The 22,740-nt window shown below is 39.0% G+C and overlaps 1 protein-coding gene across 2 annotated transcripts in view; it reads left to right on the top strand.

Annotated features, from left to right (window-relative positions):
* The window catches only part of CDKL5 (cyclin dependent kinase like 5), a 150,136-nt gene that overhangs the window by 60,077 nt on the left and 67,319 nt on the right, over nt 1-22,740 (top strand). The window lies entirely within an intron of this gene.

The raw sequence follows: 22,740 nt of genomic DNA, 5'->3' as shown, positions 1-22,740 counted from the left end.
CAGGTTATAGTTAAAAATGGATATGATAATTTCTGTTGTACTGTTAACATAATCATACCCATGTATTTTACATACCTTTTAAAATTTTAATAAAATGGTTATAAAGTGTATTATTACTTATGCATAAATTTGTTCTCTTTTTGAGAGGGTTGGATCTGGGTGTATATATAATTAAATAATTCCTAGCATCTATACTAATATAATCTTTACTAATAAAAGGGTAATTAGACTGGAAATCTTTCAGACAAATCCACGGTGGCAGGGGCTGAGGTAGAGGCGGTTAGGGGTGATCAGGCTGGCAGGGGAGAGCAGTTAGGGGTGATTAGGCCAGCAGTGGGGAGCAGTTAGGGGGTGATCAGGCTGGCAGGGGGGTGGCAGTTAGGGAACAATCAGGTAAGCAGGGGAACAGTTAAGGGGCAATCAGGTTGGCAGGCATAGGCGGTTAGGGGCAATCAGGGTGGCAGGGGAGCAGTTAGGGGCATCAGGCGAACAGGCAGAGGTGGTTAGGGGCAATTAGGCAGGCAGGCAGGCAGGCAGGCGAGTGGTTAGGAGCCAGTGGTCCCAGATTGCAAGAGGGATGTCTGAAAAACAGACAGTCAGACATCCCCTGAGGGGTCCTGGATTGGAGAGGCTGAGTGACCCTCTCCAATTGTCGGGCTGAGTGACCCTCTGACCCCTGTGCACGAATTTTATGCACTGGGCCTCTAGTGTTGTATATTTGAGCAAGTATGAAAGAAAGTTACTGTTTAAATCTGTGTATTGTTGCAAGAAATTTAGAGGTCATGTTTATAAAAAGGTATAGCTTGTCTTTTGTGAACATGATAAATGTTGGTTTATTCCAGGCCAAAGACCATACTTAGTTTATTGAAAGAAATGCTGCCCAATTAAAAAAGAATGTGGCCCAGCCTGGCCAACATGGCTAAGTAATTGAATATCGACCTATGAACCAGGAGGTCACGGTTTGATTCCCAGTCAGGCCATATGCCTGGGTTGTGGGCTTGATCCCTAGCATGAGGAGTGCAGGAGGCAGCCAATCAATGATTCTCTTTCATCATTGATGTTTCTATCTCTCTCTCCCTCTCCCTTCCTCTCTAAAGTCAATAAAAATATATTATAAGAAGGATGTAGCAATACTCTCTTTTTGATAGTTTATTTTTATATATACACATTGACATGTATATGAAAACTCTTAGCAATGACTGTTCAGCTATTTATGGCACTTTATGAATACTGGCATTTGGAAGATGTACTGGTTTGGACCTTTTCCCTGCTGATATATGTTGCTGATTTTTCTTTAATTTGCATGTCTGCTTTGAAGTGCCTGTGACAGGGGAGACATGTTTTATAGCACACATTTCTTTGTAGAAGTCCAAAGAGGTCGTCCTCATTACAAAGTAGGGAGAATGGAATGGTGTTGAAATAGGGAGATGAGCCGAAACCAGTTTGGCTCAGTGGATAGAGCGTTGGCCTGCGGACTCAAGGGTCCCGGGTTCGATTCCGGTCAAGGGCATGTACCTTGGTTGCGGGCATATTCCCAGTGGGGGTTGTGCAAGAGGCAGCTGATAGATGACTCTCTCATCGGTGTTTCTAACTCTCTATCTCTCTCCCTTCCTCTCTGTAAAAAATCAATAAAATATAGGGGGGGGGGAAAGAATTAGGGAGATGAGATTAGAGGCAAGAGGGTTGTGCAGCCAAGTAGAGGTTGGAGGGTGATGCTGAGTCTAGCACAGGGAAGTACTGGTTTATGTAATTCCTTTCCTATGGCTGGGATTGACTTATGAGAAGTTTCTGTTTATTGTGGAGCAGTAGATGCCATATGCTCTTGAGATAGCAAGTTATACAAAGCCATGAACTATCCAGTATTAGGATATAACTTATAAGTATTCAATTAATAATAAAGTTGACTTAAATTATAGAACCAAAAATGAAGGACACTGTAAAGAGCTGTTGCAGAGTATTAGGTCCCTGTGGAGGGATTAAAAATGATACCAAGGACTTTTGGCAAACTGGAAAAGCATTGGTATCATGTATCTGACTGAAAAACTTATAAAGGGTGTATAAGTTTAGGGGGAGAAATAAGTTTGGTTTCATAATCTATACTATTAAAAGTATTAGTGGCCCTCTCGCCCTTGTGTCATCACAAGATGGCTGCCCCACATCGTCACAAGAGGGCCACCCCCATGTCATCACAAAATGGTCACCACAAGATGGCTGGCAGGGGAGGGCAGTTGGGGGTGAATAGGCCAGCAGGGGAGGGCAGTGGGAGGTGACCAGGCCCACAGGGGAGCAGTTGGGTGTCAATCAGGCCAGCAAGGAAGCGGTTAGGGGGTGATCAGGCTGGCAGGCAGAAGCAGTTAGGGGCAATCAGGCAGGCAGGCGAGTGGTTAGGAGCCAGAAGTCCTGGATTGAGACGGATGTCCGACTGCTGGTTTAGGCCCAATTCTAGACTGGAGAGAGTGCAAGCTGGGCTGAGGGACACCTCCTCCCCATGTGCAAAATTCCTCTAGCAAAGAATAAAATGGTACCAGAATAACAAACCTGATATTACTAAATACCACATGTTGAGCATTTACCCTGTGCTAGGCACTCTACTAGATACTTTACATTTTATCCCACAACAGTCCTCTTATTTCCATTTTCCAAGAGAGGTTATGTAACAGGGCCAAGATTGCATAGTTTATAAAGTGACTTTGACCTGACTCCGAAAATGGGCTAACTTGAGCATGAGCTGGAACTGTGAAATAATATGAACCTTCCAAGAGGGAGTGCAAAGCAGAGGGAAGGGCATGTTTCAAATGGTCAGACTGAAAGGAGAGGGAGGCTGACCTCGTGAAAGCAAGGAAGGAAGGTTTTTTTAAATTGGTATTCACAAACTGTGTAAAAATCCATTAAAAAAAACTCTGATGATAAAGATTAACAGTGCCATTTATTAATGCCCTCTTTGAGTGAAATGGTACATCGAATGCCAAATTGAAAAAGGTTAAGGAGAGAAAACATGGATAAAATCTGGATTGTGCCATTTTCCCCCTTTGAGATTTGAGAGACTGAGATTAAAAGTAGGAAGAAGAGTAGATTTGATAAAAAATATTCACTAGTTAGGAATATCCTTACCTCCCTGTATTAAAAAACATACTTTTGTTGTTTGCTGTTAATATTCAGTTTGTCTTTTGCTATAATGCTTTGATTTTAGTAAGCATTATGCATTTTGGATTAGTGATTCCTTTTTGTTTTTATCTTTTTCAGATTAATTTTGCTTTTCTGCCAAAATGCTAAATGATGATTTGGTTACTTTTTTTTTTTTTTTTTTTAAGCAACCTATTTGTTGTTGTTGTTGTTAATCCTCAACTGAGGATATTTTTCCCCATTGATTTTTAGAGAGAGTAGAAGGAAGGGGGAAAGAAAGAGAGAGAGAAACATCAATGTGAGAGAATCACATCAACTGGTTGTCTCCTGCATGTGTCTGACCGGGGCTGGAGATCAAACCTGCAACCGAAGTGTGTACCCTGGATTGGAATTGAACCCGAGACACTTCAGTCTGGGGGCTGGCGCTCTAATCATCGAGACAAACTGGCCAGGACTAAAGCAAACTATTTTAAGAAGATATTTGAGGAAAATTCAGTGAACCATCATACTTTTTTTTTAAACCATCATCAATTTAACAGATTATTTATAGTCTGCTATATCAGACCACACAGTTATTTTCTACTAAAACAAATTTTTACTTTTTTCTTTTTTTCTACAGTAAATAAGACTAATGCTTTTCTTTGAGTTTTGGTTTTTACATGTGAATTGAGTGTTTTAAACAAAGCTTAGAGAGATCAACAATGAGAAACTGAATATATTGGATTGATTATATTATTTACTTTGTCATTACTTTCATCCTATTTAAATAAAAAGAAAGTGTGATTTTTGCTTTTTGTGTGTAAAATTTTTAACATTTGAAGAAAATGAACGAGGGGCTTGGGATTTTTCATAAAAATTGTCAGAAGCTGGAAAGAATCCATTATTGATTATTTTGTCATAATCATTTTTAAGTAATTACTCTCTCCTAAATGGCATTAGCTTATCGCATGTTATAGAGATTAATGAGATGCCAATATAAAACTGGACTTCGGATCAGGAACAACGATAGTAGGAATCATTCATGGGGAAAACATCTTCCATTACCTCTTACATAGGCACTCATATAGACCAGTGTTCTGTGTAGTTTCCTCTCTTGACCTGGTTTTTGTTGCTGTTCCACTTAATTGTAGAATATTCTCTGGGACATTACAAAAGGCTCACCAAATCGTCCTTTTTTGAATTACAATATTGTATAATTTCAATTCCGCAAGTCTTTTGATATAGGAAAAACCACCTATGTTTCTGTTGTCTGGTTATCAATAAAAGAAATAATGGCTTGTCAGTTTCCAGGCGAGTGATTTCTTTAAGGAACTAGAAAAATTTGGGGTTTTTGCAGGTTTACTGGTTACCTTTATCCACATCATCCTAATCTGGATTTGTTTTGTTGTGGTTTGTTTTTTAATAAGTGGGATAAGGGAATGGTCATACTAGAACTAGCCAGTATTAGCTCTGTATGCATTGTCTACACAGAATACTTTACCTCATTCACCCTTCTTATAGTAAATCATTTCTCAGTTCCTAAATGATCATATCCCCACCCACCACTCAGTCTAGACTCAGGATGAGTTGGCTGGAGTACTAGATGGACTTTAAAGTCCCCTTTTCTGCTAATCATAAAACATAGTTAATTCAAAGACGAGAACATTTTTTCCTACACTTTCTTAAGATGAGTCATTTCACTAGTTTCTGATAATGTGTGTGCTTAAGAGATTTATATTCGATTTTAAAAAAAATATCTTTATTGTTGAAAGTATTACAGATGTCCCCTATTTTTCCCCCCATTGACTCCCTCCACCTCGCCCTCCCAGGCTTTTCAATATGACCTTTTTTCAAAGCTCTAGGAGCAAAAATGAGAATGAATCATTTTTCTATACAGGCCTGCAATATATAAGGGGTGGGCAAAAATAGGTTTACAGTTGTTGGTATGGGAAATAATACAGTCATTCATAAATAATAATACAAGAACTCTGTGTCTCTCATACTCACAACTGTAAACCTACTTATGTCCACCTTTATTCACTGACAATATAAGAAAAGGAACTGAACAACAAATGCCCATATAGTGGGTGCTTCTATGAATTGTTGAAATCAGAGACTGGAACATAGTACACAGTGATCTTTTTCTACAAAAAAGTAACCTAACCTTGAAATACTATTACAAGCTATACAATGCTTCTGAGCTTTACTACTTCTTAATTTAAAGATTTGTTTAATAAGTTAGAACATTTTAATTTTTAAAACCAAATAAAAATTGTTTTCTACCTCTTATATTTAATAGTACTGTGTTCTAGGCATGGCATCTATTTATTTATATAAAAGCCTAAGCAACTGTTACGACTGAACAACTAGAACAACCTATCGACCAGTCACTATGACCCACACTGATGTTTAACGCAGGAGCTTCCCCCTGGTGGTCAGTGCGCTCCCACAGCCAACCTCTCATGGCCAGCCAACTTCCATTGGTCCCTCCCCCTAACCAGCAAACCTTCCACAGTCCCCCCCCCCCCCCCCACACACACACTCTCTCTGCTGGCCGGCCCCAGCTGGCCTGGCCCTAATCAGGACTGGGTGAGACAGCCCCAATAATCCCTGATTGCCGGCCAGGCCTAGGGACCCCAACTGTGTACAAATTTTGTGCACTGGGCCTCTAGTTATAAAATAAAATTCAAACAAATATCTGTTTAAGAAAAATCTATTATGTGCCTACAAAATATCAGGTGCTCTGTTAGGCACTGGCTCTGCAAAAATCAGTAAGTTGTAATTCTTATTTTTGAGGAATATAGTCTAGCATGTATAAATGAACAAATACAAAATCATGTTTTTATTTTTTAGGAAGCTTAAAATATAGTTTGGGAGAGATAAATTTGAGAAAAGATTGTAGTTGAAATGATATTGTGAAACCTTATTTCCCATTTTTAAAATAAATTCTCCATTAAATCCTGTTTGGGAGCAAATTCATGCCAGTAATAAAGAAAAATGCCTTTTCATATTATCTTTAATATCAGTTTCTTAATATCCAGAAAATAACTTGCCGGGATTAGGATCACATTGAATTTATAGATCAAGTTGAGAATAGTTGACATAATAATATTGAGTCTTCTGATCCATAAACACAAAATATCTCTCCATTTATTTAGATCTTTTATTTCTATCAAGATTTATGTAGTTTTTTAGACTACAGATCTTGCAAATATTTTGTTAGATTTATACATAAGCACTTCTTTACTTTTAGTGATAATATAAATGATATTGTGTTTTAAATTTTAATTTCTTATTGTTCATTGTTTCTTCTCTTTGGTCTCATTCTTCTCCTCCTGATATTCCAGTTACACCTTTTGTAATTGTTCCACAGACCTTGGATATTCTATTCTGCTTTTTTAAATTCTTCTTTTCTCTTTTCATTTTAGTTTTGGAATTTCTATTGACATATCTTTAAGTTTACTGATTCTTTCCTTGGCTATGTCCAATCTACTGATGAGTCCATTGAAAGTATTATTCATTTTCTTGTTATAGTTCTTTTGATTTCTAGCATTTTCTTTTAATTTGTCATCTATCAGTGATGGTTGGGTGAGACTCAGGCAAGATATAGTGGCTGTGAAGGCCAAGGCTCAGGCAGCCTCGCAGCTGTCAGTGGCAGCAGCAGAGGCATGATGGTGGGCATCACTTTCCCCTGATCACTGGGTTGCTCCTGCAGCAGCGAGGGGGTGATGGGGTCGGTGCCTTTCCCTGAACAGCAGGTCACCTTCGGCAGGGGGAGGCTAGACTGTGGTTTAGGCCCGCTCCCCATGGAGTGGACCTAAGCCGTCAGTAGGACATCCCCTGATGGCTCCCAGACTGTGAGAAGGAGTGGGCCAAGCTGAAGGACCCCCCTCCAGTGCACAAATTTCATACACCAGGCTTCTAGTATTTAATATTTGTTGTAGGTGTAGGTGCCAGATGCTTCAGTTTCTTCCAGTGTCTATATGCTTTTCTTTATTTTTCCTCATGTTGTCTTTGGGTTTCCCTAAGAACTTCTTTTTAAATAGAGTTTGTTTCTTGCAACTCTTTCACGTGTAATCTGCTGCTACTGTACTAGGACCCTGGTGACATGGTGTTAGAGAGTGGGGAAGGGAAAGTGTTCTGTTCTGTAATCTATAGACCAAATCTTAGTCTTTTGGTGGGCCTGAGTACTGGGATGCAACCTTTATTTCTTAGCTTACCCCCCACTTGTTTTTAGGAGAAACAAGAAAGCTATATGGGGCTATAGTTGGTTAATTTCCCCTCTCTCAGGATAACACATAAGGCTCTGGTAAATTTTACCTTGGAGTGTTGGCCTTTATTATGGATAACATTCTGGGCTTATTTCAAAACTGTTCCTTTTCCTTTGGGCATATTTCAAAATGGTTACTTTCCTCTTTCCTTTACCAAAAAGGGAGACGTTTTTCATTAGATCTTCACCCTGGGTGCATTTCAAAATTGTTACTTTTCTTTTCCTCTCACCCAAAAGTGGAGGAGATAATTCTTGGATCTTTACAGTCAGAACCTAGTGAGTTTCCTGGAAGTAAAGCCACAGTTGTGTGGAGGCCCTTCTAAGATTGGACCCCTGGGAGTTCTTACTCTCAAGCCTTTGTCAAAATTTCCATTTAAGTTTTCTTACTGACCATTACTCTAGCGTAGGGGTGTCGAACTCAATCAGAGAAGGGGTCAAAATCTAAAATCCAGCCTAAATTGCGGGCCGAATGGTTTACTGAACAGTCATAAACTGACAATGTCATAAACTGACAGCGGAGTGCAGTGATGACAGCGCGGTGCGGGCCACATTGCAAGGCCTGGCGGGCTGGATTTGGCCCGCGGGCCTTGTGTTTGACACATGTGCTCTAGCACCTTGCACTCTACGTAAGCTGATTTTGAATGTGAGTCTCTATTTGCCTCTCTCCAGATTTCAGGAGCTCAGTTTGCCCTGTATCTTCAATTCTCTTATCAGCCTAGGAAAAGTTGTTGAGTTTTAGTTTGGGCTGTTATGTTTTTGTAATGACAGGAGTGGCGATATGTAAGTACTTTACATGTTGGAGCTGAAACCTGAAGTTTTACATTTATACTTTATTTTTTATTTATTTTTTCATCATCACTCGAGGATATATATATTTTTTTATTTCTAGAGAGAATGGAAAGGAGGGAGAAAAGGGTGGAGAGAGAGAGAAACATCAATGAGAGAGACGTGTTTATTGGTTGCCTCCCACACAAACCCCAACCATGGCTGGGGAACCTGCAACCACGGTATGTGCCCTTGACTGGGAATCAAACCTGTGACCCTTCAGTCCACAGGCTGACCCTCTAACCACTGAGATAATCAGCCAGGGCTACATTTATACTTTAAAATTGGGACTATCTTGTCCAATACTGTTCAGCAAGAGGCTTTTAAGTTTCCCATGAACCATTTGCTTAACTGAGATGACTCATTCTCAGTTATTTTTATCCCTTTGAATCTCAGATCTGTGTGTTTTCAAAGTGCTTAGTAAGAACTTTTTCAGAACAAAATATATGAAAAACTTCATGTAGTTCTATAAAATGCTAATAACTATCCTAAATTAACTAAAATTATTGATTTTTCTCACCCTATCCCAGCACTTTCTGTTTTATCAGATACCGTCTATAAACCATGCTAAAGAAGTTTGGTGGGTTATTTTCTTTACCCTTCACTTGGTATTTTACCCACATATTTTTGAAGAAGTAACTCAGTTTTCTAAGGCACTTTGAAATCTCTGGAGAATAAACAGTTTAAGTTTGAAAAACTAATGAGAATAAATACCGAGGTCTTGCGCTGCCAATGGTTTATTTTCAATTAACCTTGAAGAATATACTAATTACCAACTATAAATCTTGGTGACTTCAGTTTAATAACATTACTTTCAGAATCTGTGTGATAGAGGACAATTTGGTGCAACTGGGGTACTAAAGAAAAGAAAGACTATGTTTATTTTAAAGCTTTATAATTTGATTACTTACTAAAAAATTGCAATTGGAGAGACTTCAGTTCTTATCCTTGGAGAACAGTTGTAACCAACCTTGGGAGATGGAGACAATTTAAATTACATTAACCTTGCCCTTTTTGATGTTTCATTTTAAGTTTTATTTTCTCACTAAATCTGCTGTGAGGAACAGCCAGTAGAACAACAAACAAATTAACTGCATGGTTCTTAATTTTGCTTATTAGTTGGCAAATCCATGTAGTGTTTATTTTAATCAATATTTTCCTGTTTTAATTTTTCTAATTGTTTAAAATGAATATCTTTGCGAATTTAAGATTACTCTGAAGAGGGAGAATTAAAATATTATGTATTATGAATATCTTAGTGTATTAAATAAAACTTGTTTCAAAAAGTGATGAGTTGGTGCTGTATTGAAAGGGTTTGGTTGAAAGTAATTATTTTTTTGCCGTGTAATAATCAATTAGCTGCAGTTCACTTTAAGATACATTTGTCTAGCATAATCTGAATTTGAGGCAGAAAGCTTTCCCTAGGCTTTTGCTTAGAGATGTTTCTTATAAAGAAACTAGTGGCCTGGTGCACGAAATTCATGCACATTAAAAGGGAGTTAATTAGAGGAAATATTTTAATATTGCTATTTATTTGCCCTTTCTCTATAATGGAAGTGTCAGAGATGAAAGAAAATTAGTAAAATGTATATGAAAATATACCTCCTGTCAGAGTCTGGGTTACGCTGCAGGACCCTGAGTCAAGTTCCCGCCCACCCATGTACACCTTGAAATAGCAGAAAACCCAGACCCAGCAGGCCCCACCCCTGTCAAGCCCTGCTGGGCAGGGGAGTGCAGCCTCAGGTCCCCTGTCAAGCCCCGCTGGGCAGGGGGCACAGCTTCAGGGCCCCCTTCAAGCCCCGCCAGGTGGGGGACACAGCCTTAGGTCCCCTGGCGCTAGGGCATGATGACCATTTGCATATTAGCTCTTTATTATAAAGAATAGGGTTGTTAGAACAAAATAGAGAAAGCAGAGTAGGTCTTATGTAGTGGCACAGTTATGTGTTGTGCTAGGTTCTACCCACTCTTAATAGGTTGGTGGGTGGTATCATTGTTGCTCCTACTGAAATCTTTTTAAAAAGCTCTAGATATAATTTAATAATATCCTGGAAGAAACTCCCAGGAGTGAACATAGCATATTAATATCTTAGTCTTAACCATAAAGCTTCCATGTGCTAACAATGCAACTAAAGATAATGGTCCACATTCAGTAAATATGTATTTAATTTGAGGCTCCTGTTGGTAGGGACCTGACTTACAATTCTCAGATAAAAAGGAAACAGCAACTCCTCTTTTTTTCTGCCGATCTTGCTTCTTCCTGCTAAGGAGAATGGCAGCTATCCTTCCAAAATGCTCCTTCATTCAGGAGAGCATCCAGGACCACAGCACCAGTATTGATTGCCTATTCCAGAGACTCTCAGGACAAGTACCATGATTCTTTTTCTGAAATGTTATCATTGATGCTTGAATAATAGAATTCAGTACAGTAAACAATGCTCATTAATGTGAGAACCTTAAAAGAAATACTTAGAGCTGTACTATTAAATGCTCTTACATGAATTTTGCAGCAACTGATAGCTCTTAGCTTTATCCTACTTAATAAATTGTATTTCAGAACTTGTACTCTATTAGAAATTTGGTAGTTTGTGTTTGATCGTTTTTTATGTTTGTCATAAGATTTTATTTGGAATTCAAGATAGGTTGAAAGAAGTTTGAGTATTACCATGTAACTAATTATTTGAAATATACACTAAAACTAATTTCTTCAAATTTTTTTTTTTTTTAAGATGATTGGTGAAAATCTGAGCTTTATACTTTGCTATTGCACAAGAGCTACGTAAGCAGTTTTGGACAATGAGGAATACTAATTTAACATTTCACATTAAGCTACTGTCATATTCAGCTTTATTACAGGTGGTGTAGACCTATTCCATCATATATTCTAGAGAGTGTTCTTTATTCAGTTAGGTTTCAAGAGAGCAACCCGCATTATGCCTCTTAGAGTTTCTGGCTGCCCTGACCTTTGCTAGTCTTTTGAACTCTTCTTTGGTACATCATAATCTAAGCAAAATACACTAGAATCAGATTTGTAGAAATGGAATTGTAATACTACGTTACAGAAGGTTTTAGTATTGACATCTTTAATTATATGTAGCAAGGTCACAGATATACCCACTACTTCCAAATGTGCAACAACAACAAAAAAAATGTAGCTTTTTTTCCTTTTAATTGAGCTACTCTTTATCAGAAGCTTCCTCCCACTCCACTGGGCACTGTGGGAAAGAGGAGATGGGAACAACTTAAACATTAAACCTGCCAATCCACTGCATCCTGCTCTGGCAGTTTAAACAGGCTCATTTAGAAAACATCGTCTCTTGGTTTAATGAAATCTTTCCGATATCCTCACAAGCCCTTTTGTGAGAATAATCGCAATTATACTACTGAGAGGTGTGTTTCTTTGGGACACTACAAAATTTCTGAAACTTTGGAATCAGATTGGACACTGCTGCCCTCACTTCCTGTTTCACATTCATGTTCTCATATTGCTTGCTTTATTGTCTTTAAAATTGTTATCTTGATAATTATCTATTCTCACGCAAGTTGAGGAAATTCCCTCCTATTTCTTGGTTGCCAGAGAGTTTTTAAAATCACAAATGATGAATTTTGTACAATTATTTTACTGTGTCAATTGATATAATCATATGATTTTCCTTCTTTACCTTGTTGACATAATTTCAGATGTTGAATCAGATTTGCATATTTGGAATAAATCCAACTTGGTCATGAACTTACATAGTTCATTTTTATACATCACTGGATTTGATTTGCTAATAATTTCTTGAGAATTTTTGTGTCTGAGTTCATGAGAGATATGTCTGTAGTTTATGTTTTTTTGTGCTGTCTTTTTTAAAACTCTTCACAGATGATTGGTGAAAATCCCGAGTTTAATACTTCGTTATTGCATGAGAGTTACATAAGCAGTTTTGTACAAAGAGAAATACGAATTTAACATTTCACATTAAGCTACTGAATTCTCCAGTGAAGCCAACTGAACCTGAATCCTTCTTTTATTGGAAACTTTTAAATTGCAAATTCCATTTACTTAATAATTATATGACTAAGTTGTTTATTTCATCTTGGTTAAATCTGTTTTCAAGGAACTGGCCCATCTCTTCTAAGTTGTCAAATTTATGAGTGTAAAGTTTGTAGTGTTTCCTTATTCTTTTATTGGCTACAGGATTGAAGGGATTTCACCTGTTTTATTCCTTCCTGATATTAATGATTTTTGTCCTCTCTCTTTTTAGCTTTATTAGTCTTTCTAGAGGTTATCAATTTTGTCAATATTTTTATTTTTTTTATTTTTGCAGAACAAGCTTTTGCTTCATTGATTTTCTCATTTGTTTTCCTGTTTGAAATTTCATTGATTTTCACTTTTATGTTTACTATTTCCTCCCTTTTTGCTTTGGTTTATTTTTTTTTTTTTATAATGTTGAGGTAAGGGTTTAGATTATTGATTTGAGACCTTTCTACTCTTTTCTAATGTATTCATTTAGTGCTATTAATGTTTTTTAGTGCTGCTTTAGCTGCATTCCACATATTTTGGCATCATGTATCTTCATTAAGTTTTTCCCCCCCTTTATTAAGGGATAATTACAACATCTTACTAGTCTTGGTGTTAATGTCCCTTGTCTTTTCTCATTTAATTTGTGGCTTTCATGGTCCTTGGTATCAGGAGTGATTTTTTTATTTTATCTTGGTCATTTCAGATATTATGAGACTTTTTTGTTTAATAGGCAGCCTCCTTGTTGAGGGCCAGGTAGATGCGTATGTTTAGCCTCCTGCTTGCACCCTTCACAGCACCTCCGCACTTTTGCTCTTTCTCCTACTGCCTCCTTGTAGACGGGCAGTGTGGACGTTCAGCTCTTCACTTGGCCCTGCTAACACCTTCCCAGCAAAAGTGAACCAGTGATTCAAATTGTCTGTTGCCTCTGCTCCATCCTGCAGACACTTAACCTGGCCGAGGGGCCAGAGTACCGTTCCCTGACTAGACCTGCCAACATCACAGGCTGGGAATGGGTGCACTGCCTGCTTCTGTCAGGCAGGGAACGGGTGATTAGCTGCCTGCTCAGCCCCACTAACAAGGCCAGTGCCTGGTCAGGAAGTTGGAGCTGCTACCTACTTTCTCAGAGAGGGAGAGAGTGTGTGTATGTGTGTTTACCCATTTAACCACACCGAAACCTCAGTGGGATGGTGGTGCAGTATTTCCATTGGAGTAGGGTGAGTGTCACCTAAAAGATTTTCTGTTGTGAGCCCATCCTTTTCCTGGTGTTTTGACTGTGAGTACATGTTTTTCTTGGCACTTTTTTTTTTATACTTATCTATTCTCAGTTCTAGGTTGGAGGCTTCTGTAGTACCCTATCAGGAATACATGAGGAAACCTAGGGATTTCACTGCCATAGCTTTCCTGAAGTCCCAATGTCCCTAGGCAGTCCTTTTCTTCCTATCCACTCTGTCTTCCTATTCTTATTGGTGTGTTATATATAGGGATTTTTTATTTTATGTGGAAGGATGGCAGGAATGGTGCTACTCTATCTTTACCAAACTTGAAGTCTCCATGTGCGTGTGAAAATTCTGTAAACAACCATCTACATATATAAAATCCTAAGTGACTGTCCGATCATTAAACCATCCAACCAGTAGCTCTGATGTACAATGATCAACAGGGAGCAGACACTCAATGCAGGAGCTGCTGAGTTACAGTGAGTTGGCAGCTGCAGTTCTTGGGTGATGCACCTGGAACCAGAGAGGAAGGAGCCAGATTCTGAGGTTTGTCACTCAAGAACCTCCCTCTCACAATCTGGGACCCTTTGGGGGATGTTGGAGATCTGGTTTTAGCCCGATTCCTGCAGGCCAGGCCGAGAGACCCCACTGGTGCACAAATCCATGCACAGGGCCTCTAGTGTATCTACACTAATGAAAGAGAAACATGCAAATTGACCATCATTTTACAACACCCACCAGCCAATTAATAGTGAGTATGCAAATTAACTCAACAAAGATGGCAGCGGCCCTGCCTCCCAACTGCTCTGGGCCTCTGGGCAGCACACATGCAGGCTCAGAGCTGCCATGCGGGGTGGGACACCTGCTGTGAGGGGGAGGACAGGGGGCTGAGGGAACTACAGGAGTGGCACTCCAGCTGGAGCAAAGACTGAAGGCTCCAGCCGGAGAGAAGAATCCAGCTGGAGTGAAGTCAGAATGCAGAAATTCCTGCTTTTTTGTTCAGTTGTTTAGGGCTTAAGAGAAAATTTAACCAGATTATTTTTATTATATATCATATTTCTTTGTGCACTTGTTATATTTTCTATTGCTTTAGATACTTTTTTATTCAAATACAAGTAGTAGAATAACTAGGAGGACATGATTTACAGTCCTTATATAAATATTATTCATGCCATTAGACTTAAATCCTACTTTGGGGCTTATTTTGAGGCCTTATAATGTAGCCAAGATCTGTACAAAAAAGATTCATGCTGTCCTTTACCTTGTTTTTTTAGTTAAAATATTTAATTTTTTTATTCATTTAAAATATGGAATCAAGTTTCATTTGCATACATATTCCTTGTACATGGTAGTATAATCTAATAATTTGTTCCATTACTTATAAAGTGTTGAATAGAAAAAGTTTGCCATGTTTTATTAGAGAATATTATACAATTCCTCTTAAAATCATCCATTAATTTGTATTTTTCTACCATTGGCTCTTCTTCTTCTTTTTAAAAAATATATTTTATTGATTTTTTACAGAGAGGAAGGAAGAGAGATAGAGAGCTAGAAACATCAATGAGAGAGAGACATCGACCAGCTGCCTCCTGCACACCCCCTATTGGGGATGTGCCTGCAACCAAGGCACATGCCCTTGACCAGAATCAAACCTATCCACTGAGCAAAACCGGTTTCGGCAAGCTCTTCTTTTTAAATTAAATTTATTGGAGTGACATTGGTTAATAAAATTATATGGGTTTATAACATTGGTTCTTAAATTTCTATGAGCACTTACCCACTATGTCCTTTATCTGAAGCACATATCTTTTTCAAGTTATATTGATTTATCATCCATGCCTGTTTAAATACATTCTTTTTAAAAAGCAATGTTAAATTAGTTATAGAAAACTTAAAAGCTAAAATTATTACATTCTATTGGCACACCTTTGAGTTAATGTTTTAGAATGTATTTCTAGTGTTTAAATTTAAATTTTGTATTCTTTGTTCACTAATGAATACATTTTAAGTCCAATGATTGTTTGATTGAGGTTCTTGATTGCCTGCATTTGGCATGCCTAGTTAATGCTATTTTGTCTCAATTACTTGATCACTAGAAGGGGAATTTTCATTTCATCATTGTCTACTCATTGTTATAAAATAAGGGCAAAGTGAACTAAAGTTGTGACATAATTGCACAATAACTACAGTACAGACGTGATGGTAAATATTACTAAACTGAAATGCTGTCTGCCAGACATCCTTACCATGTACTCTTCAAAATATCCATTCATTTGCTGACATACCACAGTCTGAGTGGGTGGTTTGAGAGCATCTGTACATAATGTCCAAAAGTGTGGGTTACATGAAAGTCAACTATATTTATATGATCTATAAATATGAAGGTAATGCCAAAACCAGTTTGGCTCATAGTTAGAGCGTCGGCCTGCGGACTGAAAGGTCCCAGGTTCGATTCCAGTCAAGGGCATATATCTTGGTTGCTGGCATGTCCTCAGTAGGGGTTGTGCAGGAGGCAGCTGATCAATGATTCTCTCTCATCGATGTTTCTAACTCTCTATCCCTCTCTCGTCCTCTCTGTAAAAAGGAATGCTTTGAATGCCTCATTTTTCATTGTGATAACTACATTTTATTTTAAAACATTTTATTAATTTCCTAATCTGTAATATTAGGATAAGTTGTTAAATTTATATTAGTCTGGAACTAAGAGGTTAATTATTTTTAAATGATTCATTTTAAATTATCTTTATTGCGGTATAGTTTACAAACAAGAATGTAACTTCTTATATACAGTAAGTTGTACCCATTTTAAGTCATACAGTTCTCTATAAACTAGTTTTCTCAGTTCATTACAGTTACATCCTTTAACATTTTTAGCCAATGTCTCTTCAGATTGATATTGATACACTAACAGTGATAGTTATACTGGGCCATATTAGAAGTACTTTCAAAGGCTTTCTGGGTGTGTGGCTGGTTTGGTGATGCAGTATAGTGAGACATTTGCAGTGGATTTCTCTTCTCAGCACACTTTGGATCAGTGATCCATTTATTTCTTACCCACTTGCTTGTGGTCCCGTGGTAGAATCAGACCTTTTTCAAGTGGCCATATAAATATGTAAAGGTGTCGTTTTAATAAAAGTTTTAAAGAAAGTTGTTTGCTAAGAGAGCATAGGGGATTCAGACCTAAACTTGGGACTGTGGAAAGGCTCTCTTCAGGAAGTGAGGATTGAGCCAAGACCTGAGGATAATGTAGGGTTGAGTGGAGCATGGAAGGGCAAAGCTTTTAGAAGAAAAGGGAACAGGCCCTTTGGCAAGAAGGGTTTGGGTGGTGGCGGCTCAGCAAGCAAGGGAGACCTGGGGAGAGGAGGGAGCAGAGCATTGCAGTGTTCCTCGGACAGACCTCACTGGCTACATGAAGGGGCTTTGATGTAATCCTTAGGGCAGGGGAGTTTGGGGTGAGTTTTAAGGGAAAAAGTGGGGAACTGAAATCAGTTACTTGGAAGGACCAAGAGTCCAGACAGTATTCCAGGTGGGAATGCAAAGGGCACTTGGTAGTGTTTGGGTAGAGAACAGTGGGCCAAATTGAAAGAGATTTAGGAGGCAAAATCAACAGCTCTTAGTGATAGACTTAATGGGTTTGGGGTGTAAGGAGATGTCAAGAGTGACCCTTGCTCAGCCGGTTTGCATATTACTCTTTTATTAGGCAAGATATATATATAAAAGAGTGATCCTACATTTCTGGCTAGTATTCATGAGATATTGGTATCAGGAGACAGCACCAGTTTCAGAGGGATAAGATGAGGAAATGGTTAGACGTTCTGTTTAAATATCTTACACTCTTGCTTTCATTTTATATCCCAATAAATATTTTTGGAGAGCTGATTTAGCCCAGAGGGGATAGAAGGGATTTGATGTTGTAATGGAAATAAATGAGAAAATAGATTATGTTACATAGGCATTTTATTACTGACTTAGCTTGGAGGCAGTTGTTTTCTATAGAATTTTGTCTTTGTAAAATCTGACTTCCTACATCTTCCTTTTTTGGCTCCATGCTCTCTCATGTTCATGTGTGTGTGTGTGTGTGTGTGTGTGTGTGTGTGTGTGTTTTAGAATATATCCTTTTCAACAATAAAACATATATATATATATATATATATATATATATATATATATATATATATATATGGCTCTGTTACTTCTTAGATGTATGATCTTGGGGGAAATTATGGGCACGTAACAGCACTTAGACAGTTAGGATATTTTCATTCAAACCATAGATTGCAATATTTTAAAATACAAATTATATTCCTGCTATTTGGATGAACAATAAAAACTTCCTCTCAATGAAAGGCCTCCTCAGGGTAATTAGATAATGAATTGTTGAATATAACCTTTGCATTGGTTTAATCCATGAATAGTAGAGTAAAATAAAATCAATATTGTTTTTCTGTTCTGCTTTAAAATGCATGTTGGATATTTCAAATTATAGAGCAAAACATTTAAAACAGTGATTCATCCTACTTCCTTAAATAGTGTATGATTGGTTTAGAGCAGTGGTTGGCAAACCCCGGCTCATGAGCCACATGTGGCTCTTTGGCCCCTTGAGTGTTCTAATGCCACTTCTTCAAAATAGACTCACCCAGGCTGAAAACTGACTTCTGTGCATGGGCCACAAAGTTTTAATCACACTGTACGTATGCGCCTGCACGTGGTATTTTGTGGAAGAGCCACACTCAAGGGGCCAAAGAGCCGCATGTGGCTCGTGAGCTGCGGTTTGCTGACCACTGGTTTAGAGAATTCGCTGTTCAGAAGCAATAATCAAATCAAGTTATGTAAGTGTATTTTAAATAACAATAAATCTTATCATCTTATATAATAAATAGGGAACATGCAAATTGACCATCACTCCATCACAAAAGATGCCCACAGCGGAGGTCGGGGGGAGGTTCCATAACATGGCTGTGCCCTCAGCAGAGGCTGAGTTCCCGCAATGAGCCTTAACGAACAATCAGCTGGGACCTGAGGCTGAGCACCCCCAACCCTCCCTCATGGAGCTTGATAGAGAACCTCAGACCACTCCCCCTGCTCTGGTGTCTGGCTGGGGGACCTCAGGCCATGCTCCCCTCCAGCTGGGCTTGGCGGGACCTCAGGACACATCCCCTGCCCTGGCACCGGGCTGGGGGACCTGAGGCCGTGCTCCGTGCCTGGTGGGGCTAGACAGGGAACCTCAGGCCACAGTGCTTGATGGGGGACCTCAGGCTGCACTCCCGCCCCATGCCAGGCCAGGGGACCTGAGGCTGCGACACTGCCTGGTGGGGCTTGACAAGGGTAGGTCTGGAGCTAGCCCAATGGGGGCGGGGGGCTGGGTCTGGGTCTCTCACGATTTTGAAGTGCACGTGGATGGGTGGGAACTTGACTCTGGGTCCCGTGGTGTACCCCAGACTCTGGCAGGAGGAAAATTTTCATATACATTTTACTAATTTTCTTTCATTTCTGACAATTCTATTATAGAGAAAGGGCAGATGGCAATATTAAAATATTTACTCTAATTAACCCCCTTTTAATGTGCATGAATTTCGTGCACCGGGCCACTAGTTGTTAATACTGATTAGTTTGTCAACATCTTAAGAAAGGACAATTGATTCTGGGAATAAGTCAAACATTCGGGAGCTTTAGACAGTCATTGACAGGAGTGAGTTTGGGTTATAACTCTCTGTGTCTAATATGGTTGTTTAGTGATTGAAGCATGATTTTTACAGGTGGAGATTTTGAGAAATATTATAGCCCCTCCAGATATTGTTTTATACCCTTTGACCCAATTATATCACTTACAGAATTTACTTTATGGAAATAAAGATGCAGATGTTGAAGTATGTTCATTGGTAGACTGGTTAAAGAACCATCCATTATAGACTGTGGTTTTAAAAATTATTTAAAGACTGATAAATGTATCTTATACAGTATTATGTGAAATAAAGCAACATGTAACACAATATACAATATTACTATTCCAATTTGAAAAAAAAATTATTGGAAGAAGATATAACGAGGATAACAAGACTTATATAAATGGGTTGTTTTTTTAAAATTTTTCTTTATACTCCTTTAATACTCTTACTAGAGGCCTGATGCATGAAATTCATGCAAGAGTAGGCCTTCCTTCCCCCGGCTGCCAGCACCGGCTTCTCTGTGGCACCTAGGACCTGGGCTTCTCTAGCAGCCCCGGCTTCGTCTGGAAGGTAGTCCAGAAGGATGTCTGGTCTAATTAGCATATTATGCTTTTATTATTATAGATACTTCTTATACCCTTCATATTCTTTTATATTTTCTGTAATGAGTTTGTATATCCTATATAATAAAAGCCTAATATGCAGATTGACTGAATGGTGGAACCACAGGTCGCTATGACCATGCACTGACCACCAGGGGGCAGACAGTCAATGCAGGAGCTGCTCCCAGCCCACAGGCTCCAGGCTGGCCAAGGTGGGTGCCAGCGGGGACCCCCTGATTGCCCTGGCAGTTGCCCTGCAGAGGGAGGTGGCTGGCAGTTGCAGCAGGGGGAGAGGTAGGGCCAGCTGGTGAGTGAGCGGGTGGTGGTGGCAGGGGGGCAGTGCCAGTGAGCAGGTGGTGCCAGGCTGGCCAAGGCAGGTACCAGCGGGGGCCCCTTGATCACTCTGCCTGTTGCCCCAAAGATTGGCCCTGATAGCCGACTAGGCCTAGGGACCCTACCTGTGCACAGATTTCATGCACTGAGCCTCTAGTTTTTCATAAGCAGTTTGAATCAAAGGGAAATGTTAAATTCTTTCCAACATCTTTTGCTGTTAATTACATTTGTTTTCCATCAAACATTGAATTGATTTTATGTAGAAAACTGTCTACTTGGCTTCAATCTTTAACTAAATATAGAAACCATTGTGTGTGTGTGTGTGTGTGTGTGTGTGTGTATGTGTGTGTTGAGAGAGAGGATTTCCATGGTACTGATGAAAGTATAAATAAAATAATAAATACTTTATTTTATTTGACCCCCCCTTTTTTTTAATTTAATTTTTTAAAAATTTTTATTGCTGAAACCGGTTTGGCTCAGTGGATAGAGCGTCGGCCTGCGGACTGAAAGGTCCCAGGTTCGATTCCGGTCAAGGGCATGTACGTTGGTTGTGGGCACATCCCCAGTAGGGGGTGTGCAGGAGGCAGCTGGTCGATGTTTCTCTCTCATCGATGTTTCTAGCTTTCTATCCCTCTTCCTTCCTTTCTGTAAAAAAATCAATAAAATAGATTTAATTTTTTTTTTATTGATTTCAGAGAGGAAGGGAGAGAGAGACGGAAACATCAATGATGAGAGAGAATCATTGATCAGCTGCCTCCTGCACGTCCTCATTGGGGATTGAGCCTGCAACCCTGGCATGTGCCCTTGGCCAGAATCAAACCCAGGATCCTTCAGTCCACAGGCCAATGTCCCATCCGCTGAGCCAAACTGGCCCCATTTGCACAACTGTTTATACAGTAAATTTTATTTATGAGATGCCCGGAGAAAAAAACTAATGAATTTCTTTATTTGAGATGGTATAAATGTGCTAGTTTTGAAATTGAATTTGTGGTTGTATTTTGGACAATTTTGAACCAAGCAAGACCTTTTATAAAATCAGGTAAGGTTTTTACACTTAGGATGAAATTTTAAAAATGCATATGGGACTCTAAGTTTAGAGTCCAATATGGGATGAAACACTACCTGGAATCTCTTGAGGTATGAGCAGGCTCACTCTTCCTGGACACACATCATGCTTCCCCTTAGTTTGTGCTGTGAGCAGTTTCCTAATAGGGTTTGTTCTTTCCCTTGTGTCAAAGGTGAGCTGCTAGCTAGAGCCATTTGAAAAGGAACAACATAAGAAAATGCATTGAGAAAATAGCCTACCTATTTTCTCTTAATACATTTTCTTACAAGAGTTATCTGCTACTACCTATATTAATATTTTAGTCCATCTTTTCCTGCATTATGTTGACCTTGCAGTTATTCCTATTGTAAAATAGTGAAATTTACAATATCAGAAAGTACCTGTTCCTTTATAATTCTGTTCCTCCATTGAAAACAAAAACACAATACCCTTAAGAATCTTTCTCCTCAGTAGCCTATAGCACTTTCAGATAATTTTCCCCTATAAGACAAATATGAAAGCTGGCATTTTCTTTTTTCAATGGGAAAATGAGAAATAGAAAGGCTGATGTACACACATAGTTACAACTCAGGGTTTGTCTTTCAGCACAATAATTAAATTAAATCGGTCCCTCCCACCACCACCTTTCATGATTCCCCTTGCTTTTGTAAGAAACTTAGTAGGCAAAAAGCAGACATTTTTAATGTTAAGGATTTGTGCCCTGTTAGTTATTGCCTGGTATTGTGTTGTTTTTGAAACCTTTGTTTTGGTGCAGGGACAATTTTTTATTAAAAGATTTGGTCCTACGGGTTTGAAAGTGTACTCAGAGTAAAAGGCAGGCCTCCGTCATTCAAAAGACGTTTCTATATGACAGTTTGAGGACTCTATTTTATCAAAAGATTTTTATGGACCAGAATTAGACATGAGTTATTTAGCCTAATGGTACTTAGTTTTTAGCATTTCCATTTCCTTTCCAGTCCTTATATTATTCTCTTCAGAGAGAGAGAGAGAGAGAGAGAGAGAGAGAGAGAGAGAGAGAGAGAGAGAGAGAGAGAGAGAGCGCTGCAACGTTTCAGTTTAAAGTAGGGTTCTGCTCACAAACTACTTCTGTTAATTCAGGAGAATTAAATAAAGGTGAGGAGTGGGGGTGATTGGTATTTGGTGACAGATATTTTCCCACTTTGGATTTGAAATGATGACCACCCATAGGGAAGAGCTGGTGAGCAACTGGATAGGTTCATTAGGAAAAAGTAGGTGAAGGAGATTTGGAGGAGGCATTCTGCTTCCAGTAACTGTCAAGCATTGTAGAAGCCTTGTCTCTGGTCTTAGAAGCCCAATTAAAATGTATCCCTGAGTTCCAGAGGGGAGTACAGTCGGTGGTCTGTTGTCAGTCATCCTTGCACTTTTGTATAACCTCAAGACATTGACATTTCTGGTTCACCCATGTTCTCTCACTGTCTCTGTTTTTTTGCCCCCTCCCTCACTTCCCTCTCCTTTTCCCTTCCTGACAATGTCTGCAGGGTGGTAAGAAAGAATTTTGGAACCAAGAAGTGAGGGACTGGGATGAGAAGGATCTATTTTTTACTCTCTTGAGTTCTTGCTACTGTGTCTCAGAATATACCTACCCCCCGGGCAATTGGGATTCCTAGTTTGAAAAACAGGAGAATGACTTTTCTT

The sequence above is a fragment of the Pipistrellus hanaki genome (genome assembly GCF_964339955.1).
Source record: "Pipistrellus hanaki genome assembly, chromosome: X".
In the NCBI taxonomy this organism is placed as follows: Eukaryota; Metazoa; Chordata; class Mammalia; order Chiroptera; family Vespertilionidae; genus Pipistrellus; species Pipistrellus hanaki.
The sequence above is the reverse complement of the archived record's forward strand: the minus strand, read 5'-3'. Positions and strand labels throughout refer to the sequence as shown.